This window comes from Agelaius phoeniceus, chromosome 7 (assembly GCF_051311805.1).
Source record: "Agelaius phoeniceus isolate bAgePho1 chromosome 7, bAgePho1.hap1, whole genome shotgun sequence".
NCBI classification, from domain to species: Eukaryota; Metazoa; Chordata; class Aves; order Passeriformes; family Icteridae; genus Agelaius; species Agelaius phoeniceus.
In genome coordinates, this window is record NC_135271.1 from 17578077 (window position 1) to 17600153 (window position 22077).

General features: G+C 42.6%; 1 protein-coding gene across 32 annotated transcripts in view; it reads right to left on the minus strand.

The window, feature by feature from the left end:
• Positions 1 to 22077, minus strand: part of MAP2 (microtubule associated protein 2) — a 222191-nt gene that overhangs the window by 89176 nt on the left and 110938 nt on the right. For 4 of the 32 annotated variants that reach the window (XM_077181073.1, XM_077181068.1, XM_077181078.1 and 1 more), the window contains one exon: positions 11263 to 11322. The exons of the other annotated variants lie outside the window; for them this stretch is intronic. The gene's annotated coding sequence lies outside the window, so the exon portion shown is untranslated. The remainder of the gene's footprint in view (positions 1 to 11262; positions 11323 to 22077) is intronic. 32 annotated transcript variants of the gene reach the window in all.

Below are 22077 nucleotides of genomic sequence, written 5' to 3' on the forward strand. Positions count from 1 at the left end.
TGCTTTTAAATTATGTTTGTTACCATGAGAACTCGATTAAAATGCCTCCCACAAGCTTGCAGAAAGGGGGTAAAAACAACAACAAAACAAAACAAAATGAAAAAAATCTACTTTTAATCAGTGGTAGTACACTTGCTGCATTGCAGCATTCTCACAAGCTCCCCAGCCTTCTGCAGTAAGAGGCAGCAGAGACACCCAGAGAGATTTATTTTGCTGAATACTTTATTCAGGAAAAAATTTAGTTGACGGTTCGGTTGCTGTCCAGTACTTTTATGCAATACTCCATTTGAGGAAGATAAAGCACATGCATGTACTGCACCATGATACAAGGTTTGATTTGAAATCCAGACAATTACATGTATGTTAAATGTGAGAGCAACTCCAACAGCCACCCAGGACAAAAAGGTTTTCAGTTGATATCTGAGATAAATCAAAGCTATGAAACCCTCTGCTTTCCCCTTCATCCTTACTAATTTGTTAGCTTTATACATTTATGCTGATTTTTAAGAATATTTACTTCTAGAAACTCAAGTGATAGCACTGTATCTTCTAGGCTTCTTGCTTCTTTTTCTTTTTAATTTACAGCCTTACATTTGGATTAATGGACATGGACACTGCATTCCTGACTAGGAGCCAGAGTTTGCACCCCAAGCCTTCAGCCATGACAAATCAGATAATTACACTGTGGCTGAAACAAAAACCAGCAACAAACCACACCAAGCAGCTTGGTCAGCAGCTTGAATGTGTGAAATGCCACAAGTGATGCAGACTGTAGGAATGGCCTGCAGGCAGTAGTGGGCAAGAAAATGGAAGAGTTTCCCACCTCTGATCAGAACTACTCACTAAGCACTTGCTCAAAAGGAGTCACAGAGCTCTCTCTTTAAAGATATATCAACTTCTCCACAGGAGGGAAACGATTGCTATTGCAATTAAGAGACCACCTAAATGGTATCTCATTGAAGGTGAGAACAGAATTAATTTCCCCATGAAAGATCAATCACCCTCTCCACAACATCATCCATGTTGGAACGCTAGGCATCCTTCAGGCTTCAAAAGCAGCAGCTCCATGAGGAAAACTCTATCAGTCAGAGAGACAGAGAGAGATGGCATGAATATGAACTATGCCAGAAACCCTGGATACCACCATCTCAAAAGGAAAATGTAAAGTCAGTTGAAACAAGGGGGATAAAACAGACCTTTGAGATAGCTTCAGTGGAGCAGGCAGGTCTCCCAGTCCTTCACTTGCATCTTTACACAACATTAATAGTTGCTCTCTCCATTTTGAATGTTATGTGTAATGTGTGCCCTTGCAGCTGTACTTTCACCTGCCACAAGTAAAGCATCACAGATGATAGAGGGTTCCACCAGAGGAAGGAACAAACCCATGCACCAGCAGCAGGGATACCATAAAGACAGAGATGTCCTATCTGAATCTCACAGGCTCCATGGCAGGATTGCACCACCTAGGCTGGGGGAGGCACCAACATCTTCCAGTGACACCAGAGGCTCTCAGCCATGCAAAAATATACAAGTGCATTTGCCTGAACTTAGAACATCAGATGTAGAGAATGTTACAACCCCCACCAGGCAAGATCCTAAAGAGACTTCTTAGATTGCTGTCAGCCATACTTTGGTGAAGAATTCTAAGGAGCATCTATCAGAGGTAATTTCATTGAGGTCAAGAGAACTACATTGACTTACCCCACCTCCAAATTTGTACCCACTGACTGATTGGAGCTTCCACGTCAACCCCTTCCTGCTCCTGCACATGTACAGAACTGACTCCCACCAACTTCCATGGGTTGTACACCACACAGGCAAAACATGAGCAAAGCTTGACCCTGTATACTGAGAAAACCATGGGTATCTCATACAGGAGGGTGAGATGTGGTGCAAAGAGATATGAGAAGAGGCTGAGCTGATAACAAACAGAACAATCAGACTGACATTAGCCATGGCTGATCTCTATGCAGCCCACTTTCACACTGATGACCCACAACACAGTGTCTGTGCCACTTCAGGCCAGCAGGACCAGCTCAGACAGACCCTTGGCTCAATGGCATCATTTTCTATTGCTTTTCCTCCTCTCCTTCTCTCTTTCTTTCTGGTTTTCCTCCTCTCCTTCTCTCTTTCCTCCTCTTCTCTTTCATGATCCCAGTGACTCTGGGATCATGCCCCCATAGAGTTGCAAACAGGAGAAGAATAATGCTTATGATCATCCAAACCTCCCACTGACAAAAGAACTCTGTGTTTAAGAAAAAGCTTGACTTATCCTTCATAGGCATGGATTTACCAGGAGATTAGTAACATTAGGAATTTTAAATGAAGAGATTTCCCTCTTATTATCTATAGGCTGCTAAGACCATGATTGTTTCACGTCTTCTAAGGATTATTGTTAATTTATTTTTTTCTAGTAATTTGTCTTCTTCTATTAGGCATTACCTGCACAGAATTTGCTAAAGTTGATCAAGGGATGAAAAATTTCATGCACCAATGGAAGTGCCTTCAAGATTATTTCACTCAAAAAGAAGTCTTCTTCCTCATACAATTGTGGTGTAATAAAGATACTCCTACAATCACAAGGATTTTTAGAAAGGCAGAGCAGTTTTTTGGTTAAGGCACTGAGATCCAAGATTAGAATTAGTCCAGGACTCTGCTGCTCACCTGGCACTATTACCTTGAACTTATGACTAAACAAGCCCATGCCTCAGTGCTCCCATCTGTAAAATACATACCACAATATTCACATGGTGTGTAACTTGCCTATTTATGCTGCAAACCCTTCAGGGCAAGGGCTGGGCAACCAAAGCCTTTGGATCCAGGTTTCAGAAAGTTTTGCTCAAGGAAGGACATTTATCAGATACAGCATCTGCCTGAAGACGGCACAGCAAACCTGAATCCACAAAAAGGAGACTCAAAAGGAAGAACTGCAACAGTGGCCACCAGAGCACACAGGGGAAACAGAGGGATCTGGGGCACTGTGTGCCTGCTTGACAGCTCTGGGGACAGAGGCTGCCAAACAGCTCCAGTCCCTGGGTGCCTCAAAGCTCAGCTCAGGCCTCTGGTGCTGCTGAAACGGAACTTGATCCCTTAGAACTCTCCATCATCAGCCAGGACTGACAGAATAGCCACAGTTTAGAATGTGGATGTGAAGTCTCTGATGAAGACTGCAGACTACAAACTGCATTAAGGAGTCCCCTGCTGTTGGTATTATCATAAAAACAATCAGAAATGTAGATTCTTATTTCGACCCCATAGGGCTGCTGGCCTGACCAACTGGCTTGTCTCTAAATGACTTCTTTCACAGATACTCCACAGCACTTCCCACATCTTTCCTCCAGGAATCTATATAAAGCTTGCTGCATTCCTTCTTCTGATGGATGCTCATTTCTAAAAATACTTGTACAAAGAACTGTAGGAATTAAAAAGGTGACACAATATAGTCCCAGAATTCATTTAAGAAAACATAAAGCTACAAGGTATGCATCAATTCCCTGATACCAATCTGCCTCCATATATACAAAACAGGTCCTTCAGATTTCTCCCTGATGTCAAACCAGTATTGTAAACTGCCTGGTTGGTTCTGCTGCTCACCTTAGCTGAAGATACAGCTCAACACACAAATTCCTTAATTCTCTTACGCTACTTGTGCTCCTGTTTCCTGTCCCTGCCTGTCTGCTGTGTCTATCCACACTCATAATTGTCAGCTACACTGGCCAATTTCTACCACGTTTGACAGAAGATTCTAAACTCCTACCAACCACCATAGGAAATCCACAGATGGATAGAAGAGAGAGACGATAAATGCTTCTACAAAGTTAAAAAAGAAAAAAACAAACAAGGAGAAGAGCTCAGCCTGTATTTCTCCTGTCTGGCAGTGTCCTGGTAGTCTACTCAGTAGATGTGGAGCTCACATGCAGCCACAGCACATATTCTTCCAGGCCAAACTAACTGTCTAAGCACAGACAGGTTAAGGATGAAACAGGTGCTGGTTAACCCACAGAGAGAGAGAAGTCACTGCACAGAGGACACAGAAAGTTGCTGAGAAAATGGAAAGTAAGTCAAGAAATCCCAAAGGTCCAAGGAGTAAATGGAGATAATTCAATGAAGAACGAGAGAAAACAACACTAGTAAGGCAAAGTGGGTATGAAAGAAATAATCAGATGCTGGGAATCTGAAAGATCACAGTAGAGTGTGGGAATCTTCCACAGGGAACCAAGAAGATGAGAAAACCAGCAGTACATAGTACCACAGGAAGGGAATACAGGGGCTGGAGAGGTGGTGTAGAGATTGTGCATAGAGTAGTGATAAACATCACAAGCTCTAAGCAGAGAGCCAATACTGGATGCTACCCCACACTGACAAATAATACTCATTATTTTCATTTCAAAACCAGTTCAATTGGCAACACCATTTCCAGCACTGAGCTGAACTCAAACTAAGAGCAAGTCCTGACTTCAGGCATTTCAAAATACAGATCTACTCTGGGAGGTCTAGATGCATTTCAGACTGCAAGAGAAGGCACTTTCATGACTTTATCAAATCTTCCTCACTCAGGCCAGAAAGAAATAGGTTTTCTCACCCTTATTTGATGGTTTTACTGCTAGCTGGAAGCCAGTTATCTGAACATTCAGAACCTAGGGGAAAAAAGGGGCAGCAGGGTGATCCAATTCTGTTCTAAGGCCAACATTTACATTCGTTTTAAGTGGAACTGAACTATTTTGTCCATTTCTATTACTTCCTACAGTGAACAATTTGCAGAAATAGAGCTGCATTACTAACTTGACTTTTGCTGTATTAGGGAAAACATACTAAAACAGCAGAGACAAACAAGAGGTGAAGCTGACCTCCTTTTTCTACACTTCACTGTACATTGGATTTTAAATTGCAACACCCCCCGAGTAAATTAGGATTTGATCCCTTGTAAGCTGTATATCCTATGAGGTTACAATTTCCCAGCATGAATTATGGAGTCTCTAAGGTACTAATTACACTGGCAAATTCTGTCCCTCCAGAGTGTCCTTTCTGGCTGCCCAGAGCTCCATGCCTCAGTGGAGATTGACTGTAAGCTCCTTGGGGTCTGCAGCAACTCTGCTGTTTGAGCACACAGCATCCAGCACAACAGTGATCTAATCCAGACTTGGACACCTAGTCACTAATATTATGATAGCTACAGCAATGAATCATGTAGCATTAAGAAGAATCACAGCAAAAGCTGTTGTACACAGTATCTAGTTCCCAGGCATGCCACCATTATTAACCTTAGACTCAAAATCCTGTTGTGTCTAATTCTGTTTTCAGCACAGAGTGGATGTTCTTATGATTATTAGCAGACAAATTGATGCAAGAGTAACTGTATAAAAAAGCAAAACATTTTTTCTTGCTCCAAAGAAGTTACAAGTGAAAATAAGAATACTAACGAGCTGTTACTAAGAGTATGCTGCAGGAAACTCACCGAGATGCAGGTTAAGTGCAACATCAGGAATTAGTCATTGAAGAAGGACTCCTGATCAAAGTGCCTTGCAATTTACCCCAGCTTTCCCACACAGACATGGCAAAAGGCAGAACAACCAGCAATCTTACAGTAATGTCCTGAAGTCTTCTAATGTAAAAATTCAAGGATGATTTAGAAAACAACAGAGAGACAAGCCATGAGAGGATCTCACTTCTCACATCAAGACCTCACTTGAACATTAATTGCATGGTGTATTACACCCCACTCCCTGTATAATTATTCCAGCTGTCCAAACTGTCATGGCTAGAGACTGCACTGAATTATAACTTCCAGCTTCAGAAGGGCCCAAAGTCTCAGAGGGATTAACAATAAGAGAAAAGATTCATCTTAAAGATGAAAACTACAGTATTTTTTGGTTGTTATTATGAAAGGTTTTATCAACTAGGCTGGAAAAAGACATGAGGATTCAAACATCTGTTCTTCTCATAAGTGGCAAATCTGTGCCTCTCAAACTTCTCTCAAGGAGAATGCTCACAGCACTTCCATTATTCCCACTACCTCTTTGAAAAGCATATTTGCCATCACAACTGCTTAACTACAGTTAAAGAAGGCTTAACTCCTGAGTGTCAGGTTCCCTAACACTGAGCTTACAGGCAGTATTGCTTAGGAACTTGTGACTTGCATTACAAAATTATTTACAGGTATTAAGTGTGAACAGGATCATTTTCCCCCCAGCTGCTTTGCAGACAACTTCCAGCTCCCCCCTCAGTGAGAGACAAGAGCACATCCCTGGGTGCTGCATCCTTGTCCTGACACCAGCCAGAACCAGATGCTCCTCAGGAAAGTTCAAGAGAACATGGCAGGAGGACTAAGTGTTTGTAGACAGCAGCAGGGTTTGCTGTGAAGATGAGCAAGGGACATGTCAGACCACTGGAGGAGACAGGTGATACAAGGCCTTTGTGAGCAGGCCCCCAGAGCAGTCATACCTGCAAAAAAAAGGGCTGATGTGCACCACTCAGCAAGGACTTTTGAAAACTGAAACTGTAATTTTTACAAGTCTGAGCAATTTCTTTTTCATATAGCTGTAAAGCTATAATCCTTAGCAAGATGTTTAGTTCTCAAAAAGGATGTACACAGCAAAAATTCAACTGCCTTTAGAAGAGATGAGCTTCTATTCCATGGTGTTTTCTTTCCCTCCACGTCATCCAGGGGACAAAATCACAATTGTGAAAATTCAGCACTAGCACACTGAGCTGGTTCCTGAGCTGCAAGAGGGATTATGTTGACTTGACTGCTGGAGATGCAGAAACAGCTGCAGTAAGGGTTCACAAAACCAAAATGCAGCTCAGCAACTACCATCACTTCCTTAATTTTGCTCCTCTATAAAGTCACTTAAATACTGCACAGAAATGGAAAAGTTCTGTATTGGGCTTGCCTGCTGACCTTGACAAAGGAATCAAGCATAAGCTGCAACACACAGGACACTGTTTCCCTTCCTTGAAATTAAGCTCTGTGGTTCATCACAACAGAGGGGAAAGGAAGGATGACATTTCCTTCTTCCTCTCCACTCCTGCTCTCTCTGGCCCACCTCTTGCATCCCAAGAGTTGGGAAGAGGTTTGCTGAAAAGCTGCAGCAAGTCAGGTAACCTGCCTGTCAATTTCTGCCTGAATTGCTTTGATTCTTGGCTGTAAACAGGTTTTAAGCATCTACTAGTGACTCAGCCTGCTACACAGCAACATTACTAACACCAGCACCGTCATCATCATGATTTGACAGTAACAAAGGACATTCTGTGTCCTTCCCACTGCTTAATGATCACGTCTCAAGCCTTTCAAAATGTAGCAAATTCTACTTTTGCTAGTTCACAGATACAAGTAACAAAATATTCAAAACAGGTTGTGTTCAAAACAGGCGTTTGCAAAGGAGTGAAGGCACAGATAATGGCTATTAGGACAATCAGAAGAAAGGAGGGAAGAGAAGTTGATTACAAAACTGATGACAGCCCTCCTTTCAAAGGAGGAAAGAGGTGGATTGATGCTAAGTGAGAAACACAAAGGAGGAAATCCCAAAGGCTGGTTTGGTACAAGGACCTTTTGTAAGTTTGACCTGGAAGCTCAAAGTTTCTTTCAAGTGAGATCGCAGAATAGCCTACTGGTTGGCAGGAGACTATTTTTAAGAGGAAGGCTGATGAAGGAGGAATGGATGTCACACTGACTGTGACATAAGTGTGCCAAGAGCCTCCTTCAGCCCCATGTCAGAACCACCCAGTGGGGATGCCTCATTGCAGCCCTCCCAATGCCAAGCAGGACACACTCAAGCCAACTGCATGGGAAAAGAAAGAAGAAAACAACACCAAAAATGCCACTAAGCTCCACCTTGCACTCTGCCCACTTGCCAACTTTCCCTAGTGCTACAACAACCACTGCAAAAAAGCCCAAAAACCAAAACAAACAAACAACCCCAAAGTTAGCAAAATAAAAAACAAGATCCACCAGAATTTTTTACTCCTCAGAAACCAAACCAACATTTCTTCTGCAGCTACTACAAGACTACAAGAAACCCTTCTAGTGAGTATCAATTCATATTTCTTTTCTAAAAGATATTCTAATCATTCCTCACTGACATCTTTCTGTATAATGTTAACATTCAGTTACTGATGAGGGAAAGTTCTAACCCTAAAACACAAGCTACGGTGTAGGTATGCCCTGTACAAAATTCATCTAAGATGAGCCTGTATCCAAAGGGGTTCCAGCCTAATTGAACAAAGTATCAATACACAAATGCTCTCCCTGAGTGCATTGCATGCTCAGCTTGACCTCCTGCTGCCCTCAAGGCTCTGCTCCAGATGGCTGCTGCCAAGCTTCATCCCCATCTCCGTGCCTCCCCTTCTGAGCATTAGGAGGTTCACAGCAGAAAAAGAAATTCAAACAACGCATACACTCAAAAGGTTACTCAACATTACCTGTAATCTCAATGTGACAGAGCCTTACAAGGGTGCTAAAAGTTCCCCTCTCTTGCTTAGAAACAGCCCCAGATCAGTAAATGCTCTTGGCACCTTTGTGTTTTGGGGTCCCTTCAGAGAGACAGCTCACACACAGAAAAGCTCGTGTCAGAATGAGATGCTAAGTTTGTTCACAATGCACAGGGAACCACAGGGCCCAGTGACCAGCATGAGGAGTTTCTGCAGCAGCCCCAGAAGCAAAACCACAGTACCAGAAGAATGCTGCAACTCTCCCAAAGCTGAGTCCCCAGCTCCAAATGCTGCACACAGGCTGTACTGACATCCCAGCTCAGAGAGCTTTATCACCCATTCCTGATGCCCTCTGTGCCACACTCCTGGTTCTGCTATTCCTCCTCCCCATCCAGCAGCCCAGCCTTGGGGGATGCTCTTACACATCTCCTTTTGCTGACCCCCACCTCACAGCTTTCCCTGTCCCACACCTGTGATACATTATTTCCACTGCAAATTCTCACTGTTAGTCACACAGAGACAAAGGAGAGACAGCAATGCTCACAGCATCTTACACCTGTATTTGATTTTCTAATCACTGATGCAGAAACCCCGTGAAGAAAATGCTATTTCTGATCTATGACTGTTTCTGTCTCTTTTCATTTCAGACTTGCCAACTTCTTAAACTATTTGTGGCCTCTGAGCAGCATCAAGAGGCTATGGAGCACTCCATGGATATATTCTTTATTCCAAGAGCAATCATTTAGGTCTGGCAGTTAAGGGTGGGATCTGCAGAGACAATTTAAGCTGTGCACAGCAGACAACTGAGAACTTACTTTATCACTACTGGAACATTATCAACAGCAAAATGGCAACTGCAATAAAAACTGCCTGGTACTTTAAGTCTTGCAGGCTAATTTAATCCTTCATTTAGTACTTGCACTGCTGCAGGGGTATTCTGAGGCCATGGGAAAATTCCTGAAGCGTGCAGAATCACTGCTTATGGTGCCCCTCCTGCCTGGCAGAGGCTGGCAGGAGCCTGCAGGGTGCTGGATGTGCTGGCAGCCTCCAGGAGCAAAGGGATCCTGATGGGAGCAAATGCTCGGGCTGGGGTGGCTCCTGCCCTCCCACAGTTTGAGGCCCAGAAGGCAAATGGCTGCTTCCAAAACTGCTGGGGTGGCTGTGCTGTGCTTTCCAGGAGGAGGAATAGCAAACAACAAGAAGCACCTTAATCCTCAGGCACATCATATGGCTCAAGACAGGAGAGGCTGGCACACACACACTTTATGTGCCCCCACAGCCCATGTCAGGCCTGTGGTGCCATGGCTTGTGAGAGAGAAAAGTTCACGTATGGAAAATCAACTTATGCGTCTGCTTTTTACAGCCTACAAATGCAGACAGCCAAATTTGATTCTCTATTTCCATTTCCTTCAAGTTCATAAATCCAGGAGAGACTGCATGCAGAAGTAAACTAGGGGCTGGTTGGGAAATTGATAGATTTACAGGCTTATAATAGCTCAAGACCAAAAGCAGCCTTGTACCCAATACATACACACAGAAGTGCACATGTACATGTCCACACAAATCCTACACCATACACTATTACCTTTTTTCATCCTGTAGCATCAGCTTGCTTTCCTTTAAACCTGTGCTTGATCCTTCAATTTTCCATCTTTAAGTATCCAGGCAGCCTCAGAAGCATGGCTGACTACTCAAGGAGAATACAGGAGATTGATTTTGCTCACTGCTCAACAATGATCTCACAAAAACGTGTCCTAAACTGCCATAAACCAACACCTTCCTTTATATTAGTGACAAGGCAAAGTAGGTACTTTTACCACCTGAATAAAACTTTCATTCTTATGTGTTCATGCTACTCTTCATAGGATGCAGAGTCTGAACCTCCTCTGGCTTGCTGGGCTGAGAGGTTACATGAGCTTCTACAGGCATCTGTGCTAACTGAAACCTTCATTCTGCTTGTGTTGCAAGGCCACAGCAAACACACCCCTTCTCCCCAAAATAATGGCAGTGTTGCCCCCTGCCCTGCCCAAATGAAGTTACACCAGCAGAAGCTCCAGCACTTTGCCACCCTGCTCACAACTGCATTTCTTCCTTATGCTTCAGATGCAGTTTTGCAATCAAACTCTGTTCCCTTTTGCTGGAGTTCAGTATTTTGTCTTTAACATTTAAAATTCATGCTTGTGAATATAGCAACTATGCTCACTTGAAAATCAAACTGGAATGAATACATGTGAATACAGAAATACTGACAAAACATGTATCTACTCATCCACATGACACAGGTTTTCTCTAATGCTTGTTTTTATTCTTCTGGACAGGAGTCTTCTGAATGTTTTCTCTTTCCCAAAAGCAGAAAAAATGCATTTCTTTGATCTCACCCAATCATTTTTGATTCTGGAGATCAGGAATCATTGTGCTTGTGATTACTCTGCCAAATCATTCTCATCTTTCCTGCAGTACAACCAAGTGCAGCAGCAGGATGAGACAAATGAGAGCAGAGTGCAGGAGCACTGTCACCTCTCTCAGATGCTCTGCCTTTGGATCATCACCATCTTAGGCCCTTTCCACCCAGGGCTGTAAGCAGGTTCTTGCTAAGGCAAAAGTGAGACAGCTGCTTTGACAATGGACACTGTGGCTCCCATCAGATGCAGGAGACTTTTTGGAAAAAAATCTACTTAAAATACTCCTACTTTCTAAAAGTAGGAGTGTTGCAAAAACAGGAAGTAGCCCCAGAAAAATTAAGTATTCCAGGAACTAGAGAAGTTTTCTCAAGCCTTCTTATTTTGTTGAAGCAGCCTGCTTGTTAAACTATGCCAACAAGTTAAAAGGTCATACCTGGGTAAGCAGATGATGGGATGCTGAGTCTGACTGTTAAACAAGGGAAACCCTCTGTTCCTACAAAGAAATAGAAAAATATGCTCACTAGTCTCTATGCAGTGAATTTAGCATAAACTCAACATTGTAAGGGACTATAAAATGTCCTTACATCTCATGTGTACATTTCTGTCTGAGCCTTTTTCCCTCAGCTTTATTCCCCAAGACTCATTAATTCAGATTCCCTGTTATGTCCAGCCTGCTTTGGGGACCACCAAGGAGCTGCTTACTCCCTAGGCCAGCAGTAAAAAAAGCTGGCACTGACTCCAAAAACCTGTCCATCAGGAAGGGAAATGGAGCACAGCACAATTCCAGCCAGACTCCCTCCAGACTGGGAGAACTGTCAGAGCTGCTCTATGCAGAGACTCTGCTGCAGGGCAATCCCAAGCAGGAATGAGGAAGGTGGAGGAAAATGGTCGCTGAGATGCACAGAAATTAATGGAAGAAGAGCAAGAGTCCCTCACTGACTTCCCAGTATGACATTCAAAACAGCTGAAGATACCAAGGCAGGGAACTACTACAATTTCTTCTTAGAACTGTTTTTCTTGCCGAAGTTGTAGCAGAGGGTCTTAAGTTTAGCTAGTAAAAGTAAGAAAGGTTCCCACAGATGTTAGTGCCCTTTTTGTGACTCTCTTTAATCAGAGAGAAATGCCTGGGCAGAAAATGTAGTTAGCTTGCTGAAACAGCCTCTGCCTGTCCCACCATCCATCCTCTCTCCTTTCTCCAAGGCTTTGACCAGAAGACACTGAGGAAAACATTCCAGGTGCAAGCAGCAGACAGAAACCCAAGTGTCTCCCGTCAGGGACAAAGGGGTCTCCTCACCACATGTCCTTGAGTATCCCCAAGGATTATGAAGCCAGCTAGTACTGTCACCTATATTTAAAGGCTGCAGCTTCTCATGGCCAAGACACTTGTAAATTTTTTGACTTTAGTTGTTCAGAAATTAATTCCCTGTATAGGGTAACTGACTCAAGTTAATGCTTTTGTTTGAGTGTTCACTGTTTTAAAGCTTCAGCAAGAACAGGACAGGCATTGCCAGGAGCTAGAGTACTAAGAAACATATAACTAAACCAAATTAAAAAGAAGGATAGAAGGTAATGACAAAAAGTAAGATGTAAGTGTGAAATCAGAGACAATCATAATGCATACTCAGAAAGGCAACTAACCTTAAGCTAGAGAGCAGTTCAGGTTCATTCTCTTTCCTGGACTCTCATCCTTTGTCACTGAATTAGTCACCTTGTCTGTACCACATCACTGGCATGGGGTTGTGCTAACTACAGCTTTCCACCAGTTTGCCCAGTTAACGTCCAACAAGAACAGAAAGGTTTTGCTGCCCTGAAGGGGGAAGGTTTCATATGGTTCTGACAGCAAATAAATGAAAAACTTGCAATGGAATAAATTCCACCTTACTGCAGAGGCTGCCAGCTGAGTGCACCATTCACTTATGAGCAATAATTAGTTACAGTAAATGAGCTGTGTGGAACTGAGGCTCCAGCCAGCATCAACTCCACCAAGCCACAGGACAAAGATGAATGTTAAAATAAGCTAATTAAATTTTCCCTGCCTCAGCAGAAAGATCAATGCTCTTGACAGCCGAGGGTTCAGCACGTGGCATCCCAATCCCAGTCCTCTGATGTGCCACCACTGCGACACAAGCCAGAACCAGAGGAGGTGGAACACCCCTCTGGGGAGGGGCAAGGAGACAGAGGCACTCAACAGGGACATTAACAGAGGGATGGAGACACCTGCTTCTTGAATGCCAGATGGTCAGATGGCATTTTTACCAAAAACAAACTTGGCTTTGCACTTTCATTATCTATTCTACCACCATTAAATACGTGTCCCTGTAGTCTGTTGAAAGTCCACTGCAATAAATGTGATTTTAGCCACCAGCAGAATACCAAAAATACCAGACAATCAAAATACAGATGCCAGAAGTGGGGAGCATTTTTGCTGCCCCACAAATTTGCTGGATTCAGGCTGTTATCACCATTTCCACCTCTTGCTGAGGAAGAAGCAAGGGAAGAAAATGAGATGATTCAAAAGTTCTTCTGCTAGAGAACAGAAGAGACACCCACCCACTCAGAGATGCCCACAACTCCACGTTCAGGGCATTTAAATAAAAAGCAAGAAGTTAACATTTAAGTGCCTGGTCAGAATGTGGCACCAGATACATCAATGGGGCTTTCCACCTCCTGTAAGCATTCTCTAATAATCACAGTGCAGAATGCATCAGGAAGAGTTTCTTTTTGTTTGTATTTCTCCCAAACCCTGTTGCTTCAGACAAAAATCAAGAAGAACCTGTCCTAATAAGTAATTACTTGAAACTGGCAGTGTCTTTAGAAAAGTTCTGTGCTCAGATGAAGGGACAGGCTGTTGATGCCCTAGAGCCAGGATGGCAGGGGATGGCACTTTGGCAGCTCCAAGTGACACTTTCCACCAGGGAGAGGGCACAAAACAGATGAGCTGGTTTGTTTCACTCCTAACGAGAAGCTATGATTAATAACTTCTACCTTGGATATGGAAACCTATGTCAGGACATGCAAGCTTATCACAATGAAGAAAACTTTTAGTCTCACCCACAAATACAGCCTGGTAAGTGCATTCAGCACTGAAGTACATCTGACAGATTCTCTGTTGATGCAGACCAACCAAGGGCTGACAGCTCTAGGCTGGATGCACTGTGACCTAGCATCAAACAGTCAAGGAAACCTGCTCATTCTGGCTCTGCCATTTGCCTGTGGATCAAGCATGCTACTTCCTCTGCTGTATCCACTAGGGATTGCCTTTTCCTCTTTTTGGTAATCACTTTGGCTTCTACCTACAAAAACTGATAGAAAAAACCCAGTGTGCATACACATGCACAACAGAGGACTGAAGTTCTATTTTATGCACAAGGTATTTGTAACTATTCTTCATTAAAGTTACTCCTCCTCTTATAGAACTCTTAAAACCAACAGGATTGATAAATTAATACATTGTACTAATTTTAAAAATATCTCTTTTTCAGTAGCTGCTTTCCTTTCTCATTTCAGGACTTGTGTATGTTCAAATACTTCTGTATGATCTACCCAACAACACACCTGTTCTGCAGAGTCATCTGCAATGAAAATTGTAAGGACTAAGTACATTCTTTTCCTAAGCTGTTCCACTTGTTCTCCTGAGAAAGGAGCTGTTATCCTGAAGGGTCAGCCCATCCACCTGAGGCCCTGACTCTGCCTTGCAGAGATATCTAGATAGATATCTATTAGCTTCAGCCATCTGCCTGCAGAAGTGCACATTTAAGGTTATTAACTCTGCAGTCTGGGAGCTTGCCTTTTGCTATATATACCTCAAGAGCAACATACATGCTATGATAAAAGCCTAAATTGCCACAAATTACTTTTCAGCATCTAGTCCTTTGCCCAACAATGCTGCAAATGGATCCAATCTATTAGCATCAAACCTTTCCCCACAGCTTCTTCCTTTTACTCTCCTCCTCCTTCCTACTTTCCATGTCCCTATGCTTTCCCCTTGGCAGCAGAGGCTTAAAATAACAGACATCTTTCAAAGGGATGCAAAAAACCAATCTGGTTATCTGCAGGGCAGAATTCACTACACATTTATTATTATTCAGTTTCCAAAGTGCTAGGAAATGAAGGTCAATTATATCTGAACTTCAGCTAGGGTTGATGCAGAGAGCAAATAGCTTTAAACCACTTCAGCTAAAGGAGGCAAAGCAGAGGCCAGGCTGTGCTGCTGTAAATCACTGACCATCAGCAGAAGCCAGCAGCTTACCATGGCTGTAGATGTGGCCTGAAATTCAGCAAGGACTGCAGTAGATGTTGCCTCAACTTGAGAATCAAGCCTCCAAAGCCACCTTGACTGAGGAAAAACCTGTGCTGAGGTTTTCACCACCAGTTTGAGTTGGCTTTGGGCAGCACATAACTCAGTCCTTCCCTCACTCCTGGAACATGCTGCCTCTGAAAGCCAGTTCAGCATGTTCCCTTTTGACCAAGCTGATTTATAAAAGCTTTAAATGATTCAAGAACAAGCAATGCTGATAGTACCATCACAAATTTATTTATTCCAAAAACTACTGCACTGCATCTGCATTGAAATGGATTACTCCCAACACTTAATTCCCATTGCTTGCCTGGTGACTCATTTTCACTAAAACATCCACATCAAATCTTCCAACAGTTAAAAGAAAATTTTAAAACCCTGCAAATTGAGAAAGGTGTGTTCATGGGGAAAAACATACTGCCAGCCTAAGCAGCTCACAGTCATGAAGGTAGAGGAGACAAAGCCTGGCTTGGTCATGACTCTGAGGAGGAGACAGGGAAGATGAAAAGCTGTCTCAGCATCCAAGAATCTTGGCTAAGTGGGGCCTGAAATACACAGCAGACAGGAGACACTGTTCAATCATTTATAGAAACCAAGGTTAGCAGTGTCAGCACATTTGGCCTGAGAGAAAACAGTTTTCTGATCCTCTTGACGCAGAAGTAACTGGGCTGCATTAGTGGCTGCCACTAAGTAAGGATTAAAGAATGGAAACAGAGAAGGACAAGGATAGCAAAGGATAAAATGAGCATGCCAATATTTTCACAGCTTGTATTCAGCAGCCCAGCTAGAACCCCAAGGGGTTTTTGTCAGGAATCTCAGAGACAGAAACAACTGCTACATTTGATGGAAATATATGGTGTCTGGGTTTTACAAATGGTATTTCTAATAGTTTATCTGATTTTGTAACTAGCAGGGAAGGAAATCGTTCTGATGACAATTACCACTGAGGCATTTTGTTGTGTTTACTGGCACAGAGCTGTCATTTACACTCCACTTCTCTTAACCACAGCTTACTCCCCCTGTGGTTATTGAAGATAGGTCTGGGGGCTGTTTTCCTGGTCTTGTCAAGCTGAATTTTAATACATACTGCTTGAAAGATGTACCACCTGCTATTTTATATCTATAATTTATTGCATAATGAGTTCCTATAAATCCTTATGATAGCTTAAGAGACTTGCAAGATGGATTGCTGGCCTGTTTTTTTTCTCAGCTTGTCAGCAAAGCAGAGAGAGTCCCCGAGTTCCTCTTGTCACCCACCTTGGCCACAGATCAGCCAACTCCCTCCAGTGAAGGATTTTACCTCCAGAAGAAAGGCTGTCCTAAGACTCTCACTGCTAATGAAGATGCTGGATAGCAATGTACTACAGTCTCTGCATTTACTTTAGGAGGCCCCAGCTATTTCAGACACCCATGAAATGGCTGTATGGGCACAAGCTATATCTGCACATGGTGGAGAAGAAAAGCTCACTAGAGATTCTGGACAGGGACTCTCTAGTAGTCATTTAGTGAAACAGAAACCACCAGCCCTACAAGTTGGTATCCAAGAGAAAATATTTATTCAAGATCCAGGACTGAGAAATCTTCCACCTATTAGGGACACACCATCCTCACCTCAATATCACACACATAGAAGATATGTTTGATATGTTTTCATACTTTGGTCCAGCACCACATAAAGGAGTTCCCATTGGAAGCTGGAAAATTTTAAATTTGAGACTTGACTTTACATTTCCCCTACCTCTCTGAGCCAAGACAATGAAAAACACTACTAAGAAGTTTTAAGAAGTTACTACAATCTCTTTCTTTCTTTTTTCAGTGAAAAGCAAATAAAAAAGAATAACCTACTTCAAAATACAGGTATTGTACTGTATGCATCTTATTAAACTCTGCTTTTAACCTGTCTTTGGACTAATAGCACTTTCTCAAACAACCCCTAGCCCTGAGTTAGCTCATGGATGCAAATCCCAGAGTGTGCGTTGAAATCAGGCTGCTCCCAGGCAGAGTTCATGCAACAAATAAAGCCAGGACGTGCCAAGATTGCAAAGGGCTTTCATCCATGAGTGACAGACACAATCAACAGAGAAAATCAGCCACTGCCTTTCATCTCCTTACAAACACCTTGACAGCCAGGCTGGTGCAAGCCAGCAAGTATAAAAGAGTCTTTCCCTCAGTCATCACAGTAATTCAGAGGGAGGAAAAAGGCAGGGAGGATGGGACACAAGAAAAGGACCTGAGGAGCTGGGATGAAGTGTCAGGACAAAGCATCACAATGAGACTGACAGCTGGCCAGAGCCACTTCAGCTTTGCCAAGCATGGATTTCAGAATGCCACACTCACCACAGAAGGAAAGCAGCAAATGCTGCTCCATGCTAAGCTCGTTGTTGCTTTGGCTTCCAGGCTCTCTTGTCCAAAATTAAAGGTGTGTTTCCTTCCCCTACAGCATATCCAGAAGTGTAACACATCTATAGCCCATGCATGGAGTGGAGGCAGATGAAAGAACCATACTCCAAAGGACAGCACAGGAGCCTTTTGCCTTACTGACAGGGCAAGTCTTATGCCAGTAAGAAATGAAGGACATGAGCATATTAGACAGGGTTAGAAAGCAACAACTGCTGCACTGGTTTGGGTCCATCCTCTTGCTTGAGTATTTTTTTCTGGCACACCAGTTCTGTTTATCCTGAAGATTTTCCTGTCCAGGCAGATAGAAAATTTCCTCAGTACATCCTATAACCCAAGAGTCAACTTGCTCTATCAGAGATGTGATGGAAATACAAAATAATACACAATAAAATATATCACTTTTTTTGGTTGGGGATGAGTTTATTTTTCTTATCATCTATGTGATATTACACAATTTAAGGGTGTCAATAAAACTTCAGATGATTCTCCTGAAAAAGTGAAAATCCTCTTTGACAGGATTGTAGACTGAGAGACTTTCTGTGTGTAACAAAGCAGGTTACTGTCTCAGACAGGACCAAAACCAAGGTCTCTCAGCTCCTGCACCTAATGATAAGGTTGAACATACACTCCCAGCACAGCCATGATGTAACATCTCTCTGTAGCTCTATAATCCTGCAGTAACCGAGTGCAGCCTTTTCCCAGTGTGCCAGTGAAATGATGGCAAGAGAACAGCAAAGGTTCAGGATGCAAGGCTGCTCTGGGACTGCAGGGGGAAGCCATGTTAGCCTATGGCCAGTACATGGCTTCTGTAATCAGCTGGCTCTATATTATCTCTAATTCCAAGTGCACTGAAGTTAACTTGGAGGAGTCAAGAGCAAACTGTGCAAGCTGTGCAGTACCCTGGAAACTGAGCTTAAGCTGCAGATTTTTGCACTGATATGGATGTCCTTGAGATCAGAAGCCCAAAGCATCATATTCAGTGAGGAAGGCACACAGAACACATTTGCTAGAACACATCCTCAAAGACACAGCTCCAATGTCATGGCTTATTTGCCACCAGAGACCTCCAAGATAACAACAAGTGGCATAAAAACATTGCCTGAAGATGTCCACCTGGGAGCAAACATGACAGGGAACACAGTACAGTGTTCCCCACCTTTTGAAAGAAATTTTTATACATACTTTGGATTTCTGTTTTTTCCTTCTCCCCAGTTTAGAGCATTACAGCCAAGCAGTACTGTTGCAGTACTGAGCCCATCCCACGGCACATTCTGGAAGTTTTACTGCAACTGTTTTAGAAAGAACCAGAGGATGATATGAGCTTTGTTCAGGATCATACTGAAAAACCCATTTAACACATATTCCTGTAATATATGCACTTCCTATACACAACTACCGAGTAAAATCTCCCAGAGGCTTTAAACCTGTTATTTCTGAAGTCACCTCTAAACCACTTATCTCCATTAGCAATCTGGAATGCACAAGTTACCTGTCATAGGGTGAAGGGGAATTAAGCAAAGCAGAGTCTTTCAGTAGTTGAAAACAGAAAGCTTTTTGCTTGCTTTATGGGGATTTTCCAGACATGCCCTGCCATCATTTCCTCCAGGCCTGCCTGAAGGTCTGCACCTTGAGAGTCCCTAGAAATGCCCACCACCACTCACAGCACATCCAAGCTACATCTGAAACAGTACCACTTGGTTTTCTGCTCAACCAAAGCCAATGCTCACAAAAGCAGAGTGTCTCTCCCAGGCTGGGGAGTGCTGAAGCAACTACAGCTGCCCTAAAATTCCTCTTAGCATGCATCCTGCTTTGTGGAAAAAGTAGTACCCTGCTGATGACTTATGCAAATAAGCAGTGCTCCATGGCAGAGACAATGTGATACCAGAACCAGCCAGGAAGAGATGTTTCCATTGTGAAACAGGACTCGCCAGCAGTCACATTATCACCCCCAGGACTCAGGATGGCTGGCACATCCACATCCAGCCTTGCCCCCTTCAGTATTTTCCCTTCATTCCTCATGTCTTGTCTTTGCTCAAGAGCAGCAAACTCAAGTGACATTTGCCTGTCATCAGGCATTTTGTAAGAAGTACCAAATTTCATTTCATTTAAAGGTGATTGATGCTTATGGGACATGGGTCCCACAAGTGTCACAGTCATGTCAGCCACAGAGGTGTGACAGCAGGAAAATTGTCCAAATAGACTACAGTATGATAGCTCTCCTTAAGAGCCTCAGACGTGGATTTCCAAAAAAATCCCCAACCTCTGACTTTTATATCTAACAAAGAAACGAGAAAAACAGTGGCAAAGCCTCTTTTCCTGCTGTCCCAGTTTCATGGAAGCCCTTGTCCATTTGCAGTAAAGGTGGGCTCTGCTGATAAGTATTGAGACACAGATATCTTACTAAAGGCAGGTAATAAATCTGTAAATAGAATGTTTGGATTGGGCAGAGGGATACCATAAAAGAGAATTTCAAGCTGGGTTAGAGGGTCCAAAACAGACTGTGGGTGCTCCCTGAGAGGCTGCAAAGGCCAGGCTCAAATCTTCTCTCCAAAACAGATCTGTAAACAATTTCTGCTCACAAAGTTTACACCATTACACTCAGCAAGTATGTCACTCTCCATTTATGCAATTCACAAGGAACTGGGAACACAGGGCCAGCCTCATGGCTTGGAGCAGCCACCACACTTCTCAGCTGGGTTTGGGGCTCGTGGCCACTTGCAAGTGCATCCTGTCATCAATCCATTCTGCCTGATGTGAGAAATGGATTTGTAAAGGATTCTCAAAATCTTTCTTACTTTCTCCAGAGACAAGACAGAATAAACTGACCAGCTTTCACCTGGGAGATGAGTTTGCTGTAAGGACTCTCCCAGTAATGGATATATTCAAAACACTTGTTTATTTGAAAATTATGTAGTTCATAGGAAACCAAATGATCTATATTTAATATCTTAAGTTATAACTTATAAAAACCCAATTCAGCAGGATGTATGCTACTAAGAAATTGGGCTGGCTGAGGTCAAGCTAAGTGCCCATAAAGAATACACACTTCTGTGTCCTTATTGAAGTTTAGAGTTTTTGAAAAATAGGAATGTTTTTCTTTTAGAGCAGTCACTGCAGATAGCTTGTTTACTTTAATAAAATACCCCACATCTTTCACAAAGTTTAAAATAACTAGAAGCTGCCAGAAGTGGAAAACCACTATATTGTGAGTTCAAGAGGAACTGTTGTGCTTTTTTTCCCCCACATACTTAAAAAATAACACAAACTCATAACTACTTTTGTTATAAGCCAGAATCTGTGGGGAACTTCCTGAGCAGCTTGAGGGCTCAAAATCAGACAAACTCACCAGGAACACTGATAGCTAGCACTGCAGGAGGCACAGACTATATTGCCAGCCAAAATGCTCACAAAATGCTACTCCTCCTAATTTTCTTTTAGCCTTTCTGATAATTCCCTTCATTTATTAGCAGTTCTAAAGTGTGTTCCACTACTACACTTTAATTTGGTTTTGAGTAAGCAAACAGGCAATGCTAAGGAGATGAGAAAACATGGGGTAACACAATAGAAATAATTAAGATGCCTTATTTGCTCCCCCAGAAGAACTGTATGGTGCAACTGAAAACACTTAAGTGGAAGCCAACAAGAAAAGCTGGACAAATACAGATTCCTAACTTTTTGAAATTAAATCCCCATAAAGAAAATTACTATTCTCTCTCAGCACCACATGCATCAAAATGCATTAAAATAACAATGCTTTACCCTAAGTGGACCAATCCTGGGGTAATTACTTGCATGGTGAAAAGCTGTACTTCACTTATTGGAGATTACCAGCACAGGCTGCATCAGTACCTCACAGTGCCATGCTTTCTCCAACAAAAGCCAACACTGATTGCACCACTTTTATGAAGACAGAACGAGTCAAAAATAGTGTTTTGACCTTAAGATTATGGACTTTATGCATCACAGCAAAGCCATTAACAACTGTTGGAACAATTTTCAAAATAAGCATTCTATTCCCTTATTCACATAGCAAACTTGCCTCTTTTTTAAAGCTAGCGTGTAAAACTTGTGGGTCTTTGAAAGCAGAAGGCCATTACTCAAAAGCACCTAAGAGCTTTCTTAAAATACTATGCTCTGTTAAGAAATACCTTATTTAAGATTAAGCAAAGTGCCTGAAATCAAAGATTACTGACCCATTTGAGCACAAGAGCTGCAAGCTTCTGTAACAAAGGATTTGGGATACTTTAGCACAATGATGAGTCACACATAGTGGGAAGACTTAAAAGAAAACTCAGTTATACAGAGACCAGCAATTCTGCCCTCCTGGGAGAAATTTTTTTTTACATTCCAAATCCACACTTTCAATTCACACATTTGAAAATGGTTTCCAAGATCTGGAGACAACATTACATTGCTGTTTAAAGTAAAAAGCTGTTTAAAAACATTTGTGGACAGCAACGATAAACACAGTAAGGAGAATCTCAATTTCTGCACTGATGCATTTGCTATCAAAATCCATGCTATTTTCAGGCTATTAACATTTATAATCCC